General features: G+C 48.4%; 1 long non-coding RNA gene across 1 annotated transcript in view; it reads right to left on the reverse strand.

Moving 5' to 3' along the window:
* LOC142582775 (uncharacterized) overlaps positions 1 to 9829 on the reverse strand; it is a 69386-nt gene extending 59557 nt beyond the window's left edge. Inside the window, exon 1 of the long non-coding RNA XR_012828485.1 lies at positions 7695 to 9829. This is a non-coding gene — a long non-coding RNA (uncharacterized LOC142582775). The remainder of the gene's footprint in view (positions 1 to 7694) is intronic.
* Between the last annotated feature and the right edge of the window lie 240 nt (positions 9830 to 10069).

Here is a 10069-nt window from a genome sequence, read left to right on the forward strand (position 1 = left end):
CTCGTCCCAGACGACTGTTTGAGGCTCTGTCTTTCTTAGAGCATCCGTCAGGGGAGCCGCGATATCAGAGTACCTAGGGATGTACCTCTGATAGTAGCCGGCGACACCTAAGAACGACCGAATATCGGTCTTTGTGCGCGGTTGCGGAAAGTCTCGCACAGCGGCCACTTTTATTTCAGAGGGGCGGCGACGACCCTGACCAATCACGTGACCGAGGTAGACAACCTCGGCCTGTGCTAACTGGCACTTAGGAGCCTTTACTGTCAAGCCTGCTTCGCGCAGGCGGGTTAGCACTGCCCGCAAGTGTGTCATATGCTCAGACCAGGATGCGGAGAATATCGCTACGTCGTCTAGATACGGTAAAGCGAATTCTTGCTGTCCCCGCAACACTTTATCCATGAGACTTGAAAAACAGTATGGCGCGTTCTTCAAACCAAAACTCAACACTTTAGGACGGAATGTTCCCATTGGTGAAATGAACGCCGCATACCTACTAGCCTCTTCTGTAAGTGGAACCTGCCAATAACCCCTGACAAGATCTAGGGTGGAAATAAACTGAGCGCTACTAACTTTCTCAAGGCGCTCCTCGATGTTAGGGATCGGATAAATTTGATCCTTAGTGATGGAATTAAGCCTGCGGTAGTCGACGCAAGGACGAGGTTCCTTGCCCGGTACCTCAACTAAAATCAAAGGGGAGGTATAATCACTCTCACCTGCCTCAATAACACCGAGCTGTAGCATTTTCTTTACCTCAGCCTCCATAATATCGCTCTGGCGGGGTGACACCCGATACGCCTTGGATCGTACTGGCTCTGTGGAGGTAAGTTCTATATCATGAGTAAGTACAGAAGTCCTACCAGGCCTCTCAGAGAACAGACCTTGAAACTCTTGTAATAGCTGGTGTAGTTCGGTTTTCTGCTCAGGCGACAGCGGTGCTTTACTGATAAGGTCACTAATGACTTGACCGGTGTCTTCCCTGTTCGTCACTGAGCCTAGTCCCGGAAGCTCGACCGGAAGCTCTTCAGGAACGTTTACCATCATGCACACCACTGCTTCCCTTTGTCTATAAGGTTTGAGCAGATTACAGTGGTAAACTTGCTGTGCTTTCCGCTTTCCTGGCAGACTTACCACGTAGTTAACGTCCGACAGTTTCTGAACAATTCGCGCTGGGCCCTCCCACTGCACGTCTAGTTTGTTGTTTAGCGATGTGCGCAATATCATGACCTCATCGCCAACCTCAAAACGACGGGCCCTGGCTGTCCGATCATAATAAACCTTGGCCCTCTGCTGGGCCTTTGTCATTGCTTCACCTGACAACTCCTGTGCCCTTCTTAAGCGTTCGAGGAGCTTAAGCACGTACTCCACCACGACTGGGTCGTCGCCCCTACCTTCCCATGATTCTCGAAGCATGCGAAGCGGAGATCGAAGCGAGCGACCGTACACCAGTTCAGCTGGCGAAAACCCCGTAGCCGCATGCGGCGCGGTCCTTAAAGCAAACATCACCCCAGGCAGACACAGCTCCCAGTCAGTTTGATGTTCAAAACACAAGGCTCTCAACACGCGCTTCATGACGGAGTGGAGCTTCTCAACGGAATTCGACTGTGGGTGGTACACTGAGCTGTGTAGCAGCTTTACCCCACACCTTTCGAGAAAAGTTGTCGTCAAAGCGCTAGTAAACACTGTGCCCTGATCTGATTGAATTTCTGCAGGAAAACCAACTCGCGCAAATATGGACAGTAGTGCATTAACTATCTCAACTGAGCTGAGTTCTTTAAGCGGCACTGCTTCAGGGAACTTTGTCGCTGGGCAGATCACAGTCAAAATGTGTCTGTACCCCGTGGCTGTTACCGGCAGAGGTCCCACTGTATCAATAACGAGCCGTCTAAAAGGCTCCGTAATGATAGGTACCAATTTCAACGGCGCCCTCGATTTGTCCCCTGGTTTGCCCACCCGCTGACAAGTGTCACATGTCCTCACGAAATGGTCTGCGTCCCGAAAACACCCTGGCCAATAGTACTCTTGCAAGAGACGGTCCTTAGTTTTCTTAACTCCTAGGTGTCCGGACCACGAACCCCCATGTGACAAGCGCAACAGATCCTGACGATAGCATTGAGGCACGACCAGCTGGTCGAACTCCACTCCTCGGCGGTCTAGATACTTCCGGTACAGGACTCCACCTCTTTCCACAAAACGCGCAGTTTTCCTGGCGATACCTTCTTTGACATTGCAGCGCACGTTTTCCAGGCTGCCATCCTTTTTTTGCTCGGCTATCAAAGCCGTCCGGCTGACTTTTAGCAACCTATCAAGTCCGTCTGACGTAGGCGCGATGAGCAAATCAGTAGATAGCTCTTCTAACTTTCCCGCGTCAGGATTTTCCTCTCCAGTATCTGGCGCCTTCAACGCTACAGACTCAATTTTATTCTGTTCGGGCGTGCTCTGAATATCAGCTTGCTGCGCCTCTGACCCTTTTTCGTTGTTTGATAACGTCGGCCCCGCAACTACCGCCTTTGCAGCGAGCTCCCGAACCTTCGATCTGGTTAAGGCCTGAACACTAGCTTCACCAAACAAAAGCCCCTTCTCGCGCAGGAGGTGATCGGACCTGTTTGAAAATAGGTACGGGTACTGGGGTGGCAGCATAGATGACACTGCCGCCTCCGTCTCAAGCGCTCCGAAAGGTCCTTCAATAAGCACTTTTGCTACCGGCAGACACACGCTATGAGCTTCCACGGCTTGCTTGATCCACGCGCACTCGCCCGTGAACATATGGGGTTCTACGTAAGACGGGTGAACTACATCCATCGTAGCTGCGGAATCGCGAAGCACTCGGCACTCTTTCCCGTTTACGAGGAGGTCTCGCATGTAAGGCTCAAGAAGCTTCATGTTCTCGTCAGTGCTGCCTATTGAAAAAAACACAACTTTTGGTGTTGTTTCCGGACACTGCGCCGAAAAGTGACCCGGCTTCTGGCACGTATAACAAACGCCCGCTCGCCTCATCTCGAACCGCTTTCTGCGTTCGGCTTCGGCTGCCGTCTCTTTACGTTTGGTCGGATTGCTTTCACTCGCATCCTCACTACGCGTGTCCCCCTTAAATCTCATGGGCGTGAACCTTGGCCTCTCAGACTTGGAGCCAAATTCACCCTTTTGACCGTCCTTAGCTCCGCGAGCTCGACGCGTCACAAACTCCTCGGCTAGCTCAGCGGCTCTAGCCACCGTACTCACGTCTGGCCTATCCAAGACCCAGTATCGCACGTTCTCCGGTAACCGACTATAAAACTGTTCTAGCCCGAAACACTGCAGAACTTTATCGTGGTCACCAAACGCTTTCTCTTCTTTGAGCCACTCCTGCATGTTCGACATAAGCCTATACGCAAACTCTGTATATGACTCACTTCTGCCTTTCTCATTTTCCCGAAACTTCCGACGGAACGCTTCCGCAGACAGCCGGTACTTTTTTAGCAGACTCGATTTTACTTTGTCGAAATCCTCTGCTTCCTCTCTATCCAAGCGAGCGACTACGTCGGCCGCCTCGCCGGGTAACAAAGTGAGCAAGCGCTGTGGCCACGTTTCCCGAGAGAACCCCTGCTTCTCGCACGTTCGCTCAAAGTTAACCAGGAACAAACCAATGTCCTCTCCAAGCTTAAACGGCCGCATCAGGTCAGTCATTTTGAACAATACTCGTTCTCCTGCACCGTGTGCCTGACTTCCATTACGAGCGCGTTCCATCTCTACCTCGAGACGCTTCATTTCCAAAGCGTGTTGACGCTCTTCTTTCTCTTTCTGTTCTTTAAGTTCGCGCTCCTGTTTTTTTTGACCTCTCGTCAATAGTCTCAAGGCATTCCGACAGCTCGTCGTCCTCAGCCTCTAACTCAAGAATAGCCTTTAGCAGTTCAGGTTTTCTGAGTTTGTCTGAGACATCCAGACCCAACTCTCTTGCAAGCTCCAACAATTTCGGTTTGCGCAACGACTTCAAATCCATGGCTGCTCTGAATGCTGCTTTCTCTACTGCCTATTATTGTCTTGCCGCAACTAACCCGGCAGCAACGACAACCACAATTACCAGCTCTGTTTCTAACACTAACAAAAGCCTGGCAAAGCTCAGAAGAAGAAAGTCCCGCACTCACCAAACCTCGCAGGCAGGAATTCCGCGCAGTCGTTCCGCTGCAGGCAACCAGTCGTCACACAGGGCTCGTTGCACTGCTCCCGGATCGTCGTTGAGCTGCTCAGCATACTGTCAACTGCATCTCTTTGCTGCTGGCCTCCGTTGTCGTGATCTCGCCGCTGGCAGACAGTTGTTTGAAGTCGTAGGCGATCTCACCGCTGGCAACCAGATGTTTGGATCGCGACACTGGAGCGATCGGATGGGATCTCGGCGCTGACGCCCGTGGTTGTACCTGGGTCGCAAGCCCCAAGGGTAGCGTTGGCCTGGCGGCCTGGGGTACAACTGCAAGCATCCGAAGGTCCCGGCAAAGCATGAGTCGACAGGTAACAACGAAACAACTTGTTTATTTTAACATCGCAAAGAGTTGGCGGTCAGGTTTGACCGAAGTAGAGAGACGGGAGAGCACTTCACTCAACTGAAGAAATCGGAGCCCTCCTCTGGCGTCCGGGGGCAGCTGTTTTTATACTCTCGCAGTTGAGGGCAAGAAGGAACCCCTCAAAAGACGAGCACGTGAATGTACAATGGGCTAATGGTGACGCACACTGTCGTAGCGATGCCGTAGCACCATGTCGTGGCGCTGCGCACGATCTCGTAGCACCTGGTCGTGGCGCTGCGCAGCACACTGTCGTGGCGCTGCCGGTCGGACACAATGACTGTAACGAGAAGATGGTCCCTGCTTTGGCATCGCCTGTTTCGGGCACAATGACTGGAACGAGATCCCTGCTTTGGCATCGCCTGTTTCGGGCCCAATAACTGGAAGGAGATCCCTGCTTTGGCCTCGCCTGTTTCGGGCACAATGACTGGAACGAAATCCCTAGGCGGTCGCATCGCCGCAGACGCGCCTGGAAACACCTGGCGATGAGTGTTGCGGTGACGACGATCGGGCCAAAATGTCCGCCGCCCCGCCGCCGTCGCGCCGGCAAAACCACGTGTCGCAGGCGAAACGCAACACGTCATATCGAGTTCATATTTAGTGAAAATGGGCACGACGTAAAGTGTCTTATGTGGCAATGCTTTCACGTTTCTGAACAAGCTAGGAGCTTGGCAAATGATTGCCGAGTCCTCACTTTCACCGCAAATCTGCGTGTTTCTTTTCTTTTTCTCGAGGGCTCCTGCAGAGTTCCGATTCACGGCAAGTACGTCATTGCCCGACATTACTCAACGCAGGAAGACACACATATATCGAGTTGGCGTATACGCATACTACTACTACTACTACTACTACTACTACTACTACTACTACTACTACTACTACTACTACTACTACTACTGTACTACTCCGGCAGATGTGCGAGTTGCCGGCTCTGTTATCTGCCGACTTATCTCGCCCGAAGGGCATTTACAGCAATAACGAGGTTTTACGTTGGCCTAGAACTCCTCGGACGGTGTGCGTTCTAGCTATACGTGCGCGGAACATTCGTGCAACGCAGCACGCAAGACAACTTCCGCTGATCAGATGGAACAGCGCCCCCTGCCCGCTGCCATGCGTCTCAAAACGCTGGCATGAGGAGGAGCGTCGCTCGATTCCAGTGGGGGCGTCGCACATCGATGTTGCAGGATCTGAGACCGATCGGAAATCGTCGTATTTAGTGAGCGCCCAGTGAAATATTAGACAAAGTTGGCTTTTTCTAATATATATATATATATACGCGTACGCACAATGCACGTGCCAGCAGCGCAAGGCAGAACGCCGTCCCAGATCTGCCACTGCATGGACCAATTGAGCGGAGAGCTGAAACGATGAAAATCCCCCCCCCCCCGAAACTATGTTTATTATACAGAGTGTAATACGAGTTTTGACCAGAAGATGGACGGCGAAATGGCAAGACACGTGGCGATCTAAACCTTCGGTCGCTACAAAGAACACGGCGCCCTAGATTTGTGTCACCGAAACTGTAGAATTGGCTTCAGCAGATATGGTTGTATCTAGGAATCGAATACGTACATCTCTCTCTTTAAAACGCATGATCCAATCAATCCTTGTTAAAGAAACATTAACAAGTATTTTTTAGTATCTCTCTCTGCTGCGATTAACGTCTCTTCAACGAATTGAAATGGGAATGTACTTTTGTCATTGAAAAATAGAAATTTTTTTAGAAGCTTATAAAGGTGGGGAGGGGGGAGATGACCAGGAGTCATGGAAGGTTTGGTACTACTAAAAGGGGTCACACACTGGAAAAGTTTGAGAAACACCGCTCAAATCACACACGCGCGGATGGCGCATGCGCCGCCAATAGCAGGACAGCACGGCGACGGCGGCGCATTAGAGACAGCGCGAATGCTCCTTTAGCATCCGTGTAATTGCCATCAGAAAACAAAAAAACACGCATAAACTTCTCCGGGAGTTGTCTAAGTAAGCGTGAGCATTGTGCCACTTGCGCCATCTCCACGCAGCCCATTGTCATTATCAATGCTATGAAACTTGATCCGAACAGCATAAACACTTATCGACGACCTTTCTCGGTTGTTATAAACTTATCGGACTAGATCCGACCCTTATCAACCCTTATCGGTTGTTATCGCCCTTATCGGACTCGATCGTATCCTTATCAACCCTTATCGGTTGGTACCAATATTATTCCTTTCAATTCTTATCATCCCTTATATGTCCTTTTCAAACTTATCGAACATGATCCGACCTTCATTAACCCTTATCGGTCCTTATCAACCTTATCGAACTTGATCCGACAGTCCCCTGGGCGTCGCCAGATTAGTCTTTGATAGGTGTAATTATTCGTGGTACCCCGGAAGAACTTTTATCGGGCCTTATCAACCTTACCAAATTGCTCTGACCATTATAAGCCCTTATGGCTCTTTTAACACTTTATCCATCCGCGTCGAACCACAATCAATCTTTACGAGACCTATATAAACCCTCATTATTGCCTATCATCCTCATCAACTCATTAACTGCTGATCTGTCTGTGTTGCGTGATGCGAAGCTCATGATCCCTCAGAGATCCGTGACATTTCGGTCGGTGAAGGAACGCCCCAACGGAAGGCACATCCCGCGACCACTGAAACGCATCGGGGATGTGGCACATTTGGCATTAAATTTTCGCAAAATGGGAATTTGACTTATGTGTTCAATGCTCCAAGTCGGCTCTACATGTGAGCCTAGAGATGGTTTTTGCTCCACCGTCACCAAATATTTCAACAAAGCCTTCATAGAAACTCTTCTTTTTTGACATTTGTTTTGTACCGCTGGTGCAACACATTCATTTGGTTCAGATATATTCACATTCTGCAAGGGTGGGTGTTCTAATACCGTAGACTGATCCAAAACCCTGAACTCTTCTCAAAGCTTACTGCTGCACCAGATGCTGGGCAAAACTCTTGCGTTATGGCAAGGCCATTCTCTACACTTTCCTTGTCAATACAGAATATGGCTATGTGATATGCATAAGCAAGTCCCCGGACCTCATTGAATAATAATTTGAACCTGTGAAATGTATTATCCTTCCGAATTCGGGCGCAAAGCGGTTTCAAGTACAAAGCGAATAACAGAGGGGACAAGAGACCACCAGAGTCTTACCGATGCCCTGAGGTAGATAGTGTACGAAGCCAATTGACTTCGCAGGTATTCACTGGAATGTGTACCCTTCTCTCAATACCACAACAGTAATCTTCACTGATCAGCGGAAGTTGCAGAAGTGCAACGTAAAGTTAACAACTTGCAGGGGGGCGGCAGCTGCCCCTATTTAGCCGAGCTGAAGCTTGCAATGTGTTCCTATCAGTTCAACTTATGTATGTCTTTTCATCGTATGTTTGCTACCTATGTATGGAGCTCACGTGTTGAAACCGTGCGGCGTGATAACCTTCTGATAACCTTGTTTTTTTCCTCTTGAGAGTGGGGGTATTTCCTAGTTCACCTTTTGTTAGGCAACTTGTCTCCTGCTTATCTTTCTTTCGTGATGCGAACGGTCCATTTCTAAGAGAGATGCTACAACTACGATTAATCAATTACGTTCGACAAATAGTTGTGTCGTCATTTGTCAGAGATGCACCAACGACTCTTTGGAGCTTCTTGAAGGAGGCTGTTGAAGGCTTTCACTTTCTAAAGGCTCGCTTTAGTATGGATTATATTTTCACTGCCTACCGCAAATAAACCTCTGCTGCGTACATCGACACGTTGTTTCCTATTCCCCATTATCATGCGTCTTATTTGTAATGTTATTACCTAGATGTACTTAAGTGTGTCCATCGAATTATCATTTCTCCAAGGATAAATTTTTTTTCTACAAGTTACATTCAGCAACTCTTCCTGTCATGACTTGGTTAGAAAAAAGGGGCTGTTTCCGGCCATGGTCGACAAACTGCCGTTTTTGTCCACGTATACTGAAACGATTGACCACTGTTTTGTAGATCGTAGGGATGCCGTCTTCTTCTGGGACATTCTCCAGAAAACACTTTAAAAACATTTAGATATCGCACCATACACAATTCGTTTCATACATTTTAATGATCCCTGTGACCCACCGCATGACATGTTCATGATGCTTGGCCTACATAGCCTTTGGCGCAGTACAATATGTGACAGGCACGCTGAACCACCTCGAAGTAGTGGGTCGTTTTTTCGGGAATCTGCTGCCTACATTCGTAGTGTGTGCTCTGCACGAGAAACAGTGCCAGACTGGATGCCTTTATTGGACGCTTGCACGTGCTTGCCTGACTTATTTTGGATGTGTTTTCAGTCAGCTTAAATTTTTCTAGCGCTTTGTTTTTCTTGTTTGGCTGAAGTTTCTGCTCCCATGTATTAAAGAAAGTAAAAGTGGTTGTTTAATTGCATGCAAGAAAGAAAAATAAAGTGGGTGTTTAACATATAGTGGGTTAAGACACTCGGCTTCTGAGCGTGAGGTCGTAGGTTCGGAAAGCACCACTGCCAACGCTTTCCTTACGAATTTGTTTTGTTTCGTACTATAACTTATTTGTAGAGATTCGTCTTACGGGACGGACGGACGGGTTTCCTCGTTTGGTAGGCATATAAATGCTTACGCGTTTAAAAATAAAAGCGCACTCATAGCTTCCTGCTCTAGGCGGCCTCGCGCACGCACTCCCATAGAGCGTTCGTACTGAGCACAGCAACGGCGAAACCTCCTCTTCGAGGCCACCACGTTGTCGTGCCCTTGGGTCAGCATAAAGTTGGGTATAAAATAAGCATCACATGTCGATATGTTTGCACAGAATTTGGCTGAAACACTTCAACGAAGTCCCGTTTATGGCAGATTTCAACGAGTGCGTCACAGCTGCCGCAGTTTTGCCTCGACGAAAATTGAGTGCCAACCTCGGCGTCACTACGCCTCCGTTCGGTATTCATTAGTAGCGAACATTCCAATGCACAGGTTCAGTTATGTACTTACCTTGCGTTCGGCGATGTTAGCCCAAAAGACTATAAAGGAACTTCGAAAATTTTCAACGTCACATTTTTATGTTACTTTTCTTTAATTATAGATAGATATGTAGACGAAATGTGCAGACTAACTAGAGCAAGCGCAAATTATTTTTCAAGGTAGCTCACGTTAGCAGCACGCTCATATATTGGGCTACAATGGCTGTAAGATAAACTTAGCATTTCGCGGTCAATTCCATGTCAACTCTAAGAAACTAATCTGTCCATAGGTATATGATCACTCATTTACCATTATTCGTCTTTCAATAGACCTATATATATATATATATATATATATATATACACACCATAGGCTTATACTCTGACGATACCTGTTCGATAGCTCATAGCTTTCACCAACATTTATGCATAGGCGTCTGCCAGAAAACTGACTTAATGTTTCATAATCGGTATGCCTTCTGTACCCGTGAACGTTGCTTGGTAAAGGAAACAAAGTCTTCACCCATTCGCTGTCTAAGCCACATATTTTCTCAATATATCAGAGTGATAACTATCAGCAT

The sequence above is a fragment of the Dermacentor variabilis genome, chromosome 5, assembly GCF_050947875.1.
Source record: "Dermacentor variabilis isolate Ectoservices chromosome 5, ASM5094787v1, whole genome shotgun sequence".
Taxonomy (NCBI): Eukaryota; Metazoa; Arthropoda; class Arachnida; order Ixodida; family Ixodidae; genus Dermacentor; species Dermacentor variabilis.